We start from the raw sequence: 7,313 nt of genomic DNA, 5'->3' as shown, positions 1-7,313 counted from the left end.
TAAAACATTTATTTTACGCAACAAAAATGCAAGGTGCGCACATAGCCCCCTTCATTTGAAGGCTATCTTATTTATGAAGTCAAATTAGTAATCTGGGATTTAGTCCAATTTGGAGTATGTCTATAAGGGACCAAATATTCTACTGGGACACATAAATACCATAACGGACATGTATAGTAATGTTGGATGTTATCTAAGGAAAAACAAACATCCTCAACATGTGGGTGCTCGTGTAAGGGTATTCTTCATAGACAAAAACAGGCTGGATGTTTTGGTTGTCATTATGATTTAAAAAGAGAAAACACAGTAGTTTGACAATAAATGGCTTCACCCAACCACTAACCGTGAGTGGAGAGAAGGTTTTGGTGCTATCATTCATATTCTCTGAAAAAAGGCCAAGAAAGCAAAAATTCTGCCGCGGGTATGTAAACTTTTGAGCACAACTGTATCTATCTATCTATTAATTAACCAAAATCTATCCCTCATCTATCTATCTAAATGCATAAAAAGGCAGCAAAAACACAATAACCAGAGAAAATGATTATTGAGTAACTTGGTGCTGACACCTGCAGAAAAGGTGCCGAAAAAAAACAGTCTTACGTTACTTACATGCAGATTAACCCTATGTTTGCAGATAAACAGCGTTCCTGATTATGACAAGTTACCTTTAAATGAGTAGTCTTATGTCATTAGTCAGAGGGGCTAGGGTCCAACAGTCCAGAAATCATTGGCACAAAGGTGTTTACTTGCGTGTTACTATAGTATGGGCTTTATGCTGTTAGGGCATTTCCTTATTACTGGTATATTTGTGATACACGGATTGCAGCAATTTTAATCTCTGATTGTTTTACCGAGCTGAGAATTACCATAACCCAGCAAGCAACCTAATATGCTGCATCCACCATTTGTTTTGCATTGCCGATACACCAGGAAGGCTGTGATCGCTGCAATAATAAGAGAAGAATTTCCTCTATTGATTGACAAACACAGCAAACTGTGTCCAGTAGTACAGCGTGAGAGCTGAGCATTAATTCCGAAATGTCTGCAATTAAAGTATCATTACCATATAAACAGGTTCACCTTCCATTACGTTATGCATAATTGACAAGATCATATTCTTGTTTTCAAACTGCAGGAATTTTATTCTTTACGAATGTAATTGTTTTAATTTCTTTGTGCATTCTGACTTAAAGTGTACCTAGGAACCAAGCGTAGAAATGAATTGGAGCTTTGCCAAGTACACTTGTTCCTCCAAACACTTACCCACATCAGGCTGTTTATGTGCTGCCATATGGTGCTTTATAGAGCGCCTTATTTACAGATACCCTCGCCTCCATAACACGGTGTACAAAGAAGTATAGGTTGCTTTTATGCACTTGGAATAGAAGTAGAAATCCCTTTTAATATCCGTGTAATTAGAGGCATTTCATTCCATTTGTATTGTTATTGATACTAAGGGTCTTTTACACTTGACAAATCGGAAACTAGCATTCCCAATTATCTACCTGTCTGAAAACCAGACCACTGATTACCTAATGAGCGTTTTGTTGCCCGCAATCAAGCTTAAAAATCGTCATTCTTGGCAGCACATGTGCTGCCGGGAACAGTGATATTCTATGCACACAAAATGGTCGTATTAATGGTTGGACGGCTTGTTTACTCAGGTTCGGTTAATGGCCACAATCGGGCAGCATAAGAACAACCTAAAGACAGCAATATCTCCAACTTCCCTAGAAATATGTACATGTGTGCATACATGCTTATTTCAGTAAGGCACAAGAAGAAAGTGCACTACCAGACACAAAGGTTGGACATGTTGAAATTCAACATGCCTGCATCTTTAGTCTGGTTCCCCCATACATATAAGATTGTCACCTGATCTGAAATCATAGGTCAGCCAGACGAAAGGTGGCCACCAGCTAAATGCTCGTCAAAGCCACAATGTCAGAGGCACTAGCCATCCTTCTGTTGGGCATGTTGGTGTCCTAACTCTTCCAAGACATCCGTTTTTGATCCACGTATTGGATCAAATCTACCAAGGAAAACCAATGAATCCGTAAAAAAAAAACAACGAGTAGCACATAGATGCCATCCATAATGTATTGCAGTCTGTTTTTTTTACTGTTTAATTGGTAGGAGAAGCTTGGAAGTAATTATTTGTATATTTCCATGAGAGAAAACAGATAGCATAATGATGGTAAACATGGACACGGATCCAAAAATGGCTGAAATTGGATCCAGCAGACTGATGATCAATGTGCTATTTTGTGCACAAAGAAAAGGAAGTCTGAATGAATCATTAGGAATTGTACAATTGTCTGTGTTTCAAGTGCATGTTCTGTCTGTATTTTTCGTGGATAGAACAGGTATCCATTGTGGTCTGTTGGGCTCTTCACATGTCCGTGTCTTTTTGCATCTGCAAATGAAAAAACGGAGAAATGTCCATTTTTCATCCACGCTGCAGATCAAAATCACCAATACACTGAAAGGTCCAAAGAAGAAAAAAAAAAAACAAGGATATGCAGAAAATGCATGTGCCATCTGACTTCTGTCTGTTCTTTTTTACTGTTTAAATGATAGGAGAATCTTGGAAAGTTACAAAGCCATTTTTGCATATGAAATAGATGACCCACTGATGCTCATATAACAGAGGTAAGTGGCTGTTCAGCTGCTCATAGATTCAGTTTGCATCCTTAAACCCGTGGTTGAGCTGAGACTTGCATCATTAACACGACTACCCTTAATGAGCTCCCCTGAAACTAGTCTACTGTCATGCTGTGACAGTCTTCAGTAAGGAAGGCGGGCCGCAAACTGTCTCTGGAACTGGGACCCTAACTATCCCGGGGGGACTCTTGAAGGTAGAGAGGCCCGAATCTCAGCCCTTACTATGCTCCTGATCTGTCCATTCCCCTACTCTATGAGGCATGGGACAGAAATGTAATGTACACAAGACACAAAAGGCAAAACAGGGATTACAGAAAACCACTATCATACAAAAGCACTCACCAACAATAGGTAGGAGGATAAGGACTGGGAGGAATAAGCTAAATGGGAAAAGGGACCAGGAGATAAACACACATACAATAGAAAATCACAGAACACCTCGACAACAACTCTACTCCAAACACTTAGCTGTAGGACACAGCACAGGAAGATGAATCTTTCACTGGCAGGGACAAGAAGGTCTGACCAATTAATATAGGAAGAGGTAATGACCAGATCAGAAGCAGCTGAAATGGAGCTGCATGGTTCTGACCAGCATGAACAGGTTGTTTACCTCTTCAGCACCAGAAGAAACTAATCCGTTTAATATGGGACACAAAACACACCATCTCTAAAGAAGACCTGCGAATCATTACCTGACATGACCATTTAACTCCAGGTTTCCCAGGGGGATATGACACACTTGTGACAACTACCTTTCATTCTTTCTCCCCAGGACTGGTAAATATCAATGGCCAGACCCATGTTAATTATTTAAAAGCTCCTTCACGTTTGATGAAATCTCATAAATCTACAGTATATCTTGACCGCAAACCAAATAGATCCCAATCTCTTGATAAGTAGTGTCTGCATGTACTGAGGTGTAAAGTGATGTCTACTAAGTTGCAATGAATCATCTTCTTAAGAACAATCAGCCATAAATGTGCTTTTTATAAGAGCAGAGTTTAAGAACATATTTACAATTTTTTTTTCCAGATGATGACATAACATTTTTACATTGTATATAATTGTGTTGTAAATGAAACTTACTCAAACTTAAAGGGTGTTACCAATTATTCATACATAGAATGGCTGGAAATACCTGTTAGTAGGTGTGAATAAGAATAAAAGTATGCGTCATCATAAGAACATATGCAGAAGAAAGACAACATTGACTGAATGATTACTGACTGATGGCCTGCTAGTGTAACGCCACTACATATTACCTGCTCACATTTTGAGTGTAATTTTTACCCTGCAAGTGTAGATATAGGTTATAATTCATGGGACTCGTCCACTATTATACATGAATAGCTAAAATATGGTGGACACACAATCTAGTCATAAACCATGTTGGACCCACAGATATTAGATAAAGATCTAAAACAGTAGCTTAAACAGGTTGTAAACTACTTTTACACTGATGCCCTATCGATGACCTATCCTTAGGATAGGTCATCAATGTCTGATTGGCCGGGGTCCAGCTGTTATTGGTGTTGGCGGCCGCCTGCGCAGAGTACTTGCTTGCGCAGGTGGTCGTCTTCTGGTAGTGATCAGACATTGATGACTTATCCTAAAGGATAGGTCATCAGTGTAAAATTTATGGACAACCTATTTAATCCTTTTCGGACAGTACGCAACTATGGATGGAGCATGCTGGAGTTCAGTATGCCTGATCTTTTGTTTCATTCAAAAGATAAGCCAAGTTCGCCAAGGTATACTTACAGGTAGGCCTACAACTACAAAAATGAAACTTGATACAACATACAAATCTATGGGGAGTACCTTATGTCTTTGTACTTCCAATTTCATATTTGAAGCATATGAAGACTTGTGCAGATGCTTGTTCCACCTCAGCATTGTTTCTATATGGTTAAACGGCATCTGTCAGTAGGATTAACCCTCCTAAGCCATGTATATGGACACACAGATCATAGAACGTTTAATTAAATGATACCTTGATATCTGTGGATCCGATGTCTTATTCCTGAGAAATTCATGTAAATGAGCTGTTAAGATCTATGGTCCGGACATAGATCTCTCTGAAAATCTGCCTCCAGAGATTATTTTAAATGAAAGGAGGCATCATCAATGTGATGTGTAATGACTACACTTTAGTCTCATAACCACACACAGCTCTGCACTGAGATCAGCATTAACACAGACGTGGAGGAAAGACAATTATGGCAGCTAAATAGGAAAGGGTTCTTTACAGTATGAGCAGTCAGACTGGGATGCCGACCACAAGATCTCGTAATGGCAGTTACTATAACAACATTTAAAAAAGGTCTGGATGCTTTTTTAACAAACCATGACATTGTGAGTTATAAATAATCTAGCAATATAAAATATATAACTTTGAAGATAGGTTGAACTTGATGGTCCTAGGTCTTTTTTCAACCTATGTAATTATGTGAACTGTACAATAGGAAAATGCTTGAAATGTAATTCCCTATAATATTATTTTACAAGTAATTTCCCCTTGTTTTTTTCTGTGTAGAGTGCTAGCTATAAATCCAATCTCTGGATTTAAAAAGTGCAAAACCCTCCTGAAACACTTGCACGTTTAATCTGTACTTCTTATGGTGCCTAAGGGAAGCCATAATGGTAGGCGCCTGCTTGGTAACAAGTGCAGTTATTTGCCTCTATAATGAAGTGAATTACCAATGATGAAAGGGTTAATACGTGGGTCCTGCATCAGTAATAGCCCCTGCAGTAACCATGACAACTGTTATGAGGTCATAAACAAGTGTGATAAAGAAGATTCCATAATAGAAGGCCGCGCTGCCACGATCAGTGCCATTACTGATGCGCCTGAGGACGTTGAGCTTGACCACCCCACGTAATGTGCCGACCTTGGTGAAATTTGGAGGTTCTAGCAGGGAAAGGGGTTGTCTGCTTTAGACACCCACAGGGCATGGGAAGGTAACCGAGGGGGGTGCCCAGCACATGATCCCCTTCTGTTACCCTCTACAAAGAGCTGCTCTCCTTTGGGAGTTCATGGAAGCACCTATGACTTTAATGGGTGATAAATTGGGATGGGAGAAGGGGGAGGGGGTATTTCTCCTATTAGGGGTTATCCATTATGAACAATCCCTGTAACCAAAAGTCTAAATTTATGAGAGGTGGACCTGAATCTGTAAGGAAGAAATGGTTCATCCATCTGGGCAATCAAATCAACTAAATTGGGTGTAACAACCAATGTGGTGACCGATATCGCAGCCAGATCTCTCCCACATCCGGTTTATCACATTTATAGTCTATATTTGTTATGTCGTTCTCTGTAAATCTGGTAAAATGTACAAATGTTAAAACTTGTTACATCTGTTATATATCGGCACGAACTCTCTAAGCCCAAGGGAAGGGCGACCCTCCAGCCATCGTTCCCTAGAGGTTTCCACCATGGGGTTTTTCCTCTCCTGAGTGCTGGAGGGTGACTCTTCGTGAGTCGGGGGTTGTGCCATTTTTGGTGTCATGTGAATGTAAATAAAATTGAGAACGTTTGACACCTAATTACAATGCTTCGTGTATTTATTTTGTGTGCGTCTGTGTGATTCATTTTGTTTGGGAGTCGGGGTCCATCACATGTCACTGTGTCATAGGACCGGACATCTGCCGGCCACAGTTTTGCCCCAGGTGTTGCTCCTGCTCTGCTGAATATCATGGAGCAGAGAAGACAAGCAAGTGTGCCCTCATCATTGGAATAAAGACTTATATTACAGCAGGATTACAAGCAGCTTCCTCGCCTCATTCACACAGTGAGTATTTTGGCCAGTATTTTACATCAGTATTTGTCAGCTAAAAAACAGACAGGAGCAAACACTGAGAAAAATAATAACTGAATGACTTTCACCTCTTCTGTGTTTTGGATCCACTCCTGGAGTCTGTTAACAAATACTGATGCAAAATATCGCCATGTAAAGTGCTGTAAATCCTTACTGACTTCATCATTACATCGGTGACAGCGCTGCAGTCAGTAACTTAGCTCAGTGACTCTGCTTGAGTAGAAACCATAAGCTGCTGAGCTCACTAATTGTCTGCAGCGCTGTCGATGTGAAGTCAGCGCTGCAGACAATAACAGATACCATGGGGGGCACCGGAGATTCAGCCCTGGAGCAGGGGAGAGGGTGTAAAGTACAGGGGAACAGAGATTTCACTTTCTGAATACCCTTCATAAAAACCAACGCATTTCAAACCAGGACTAAGAACGTTGTAACGTTTGAAACGCATTTGTTCTTATAGAAAGTGTTCATTTCAACCTTTTGCAAAGTTTGTATATTTTTTCACTTTTTTAATGGATTAAATTAAAAATTATATTCTGGATGCTGGATCCTTTACTGTTCTTGGACTTGTTTACTTTTTTTAATACTACAAAAATTGAGGCACGTGTTAAATTTTTGAAATCTTGCGAATTATATGTGTTTTATTTGCGGGATTTCCCCATACACTTTAATGGGATGCCGAATATTCGCATATAAAAAATTCATATGGGTTTTTATTACATTTCAGCAGCAAAAATATGGATGTAATCCACATGCACACATAACATTATCAATAAAGCATTATCAAAGCTCACAGCAAACAGGAAGTTTACAAAACAAAGTTATTTT

The sequence above is a fragment of the Ranitomeya variabilis genome, chromosome 8 (assembly GCF_051348905.1).
Source record: "Ranitomeya variabilis isolate aRanVar5 chromosome 8, aRanVar5.hap1, whole genome shotgun sequence".
In the NCBI taxonomy this organism is placed as follows: Eukaryota; Metazoa; Chordata; class Amphibia; order Anura; family Dendrobatidae; genus Ranitomeya; species Ranitomeya variabilis.
Note: the sequence above shows the minus strand (reverse complement) of the source record.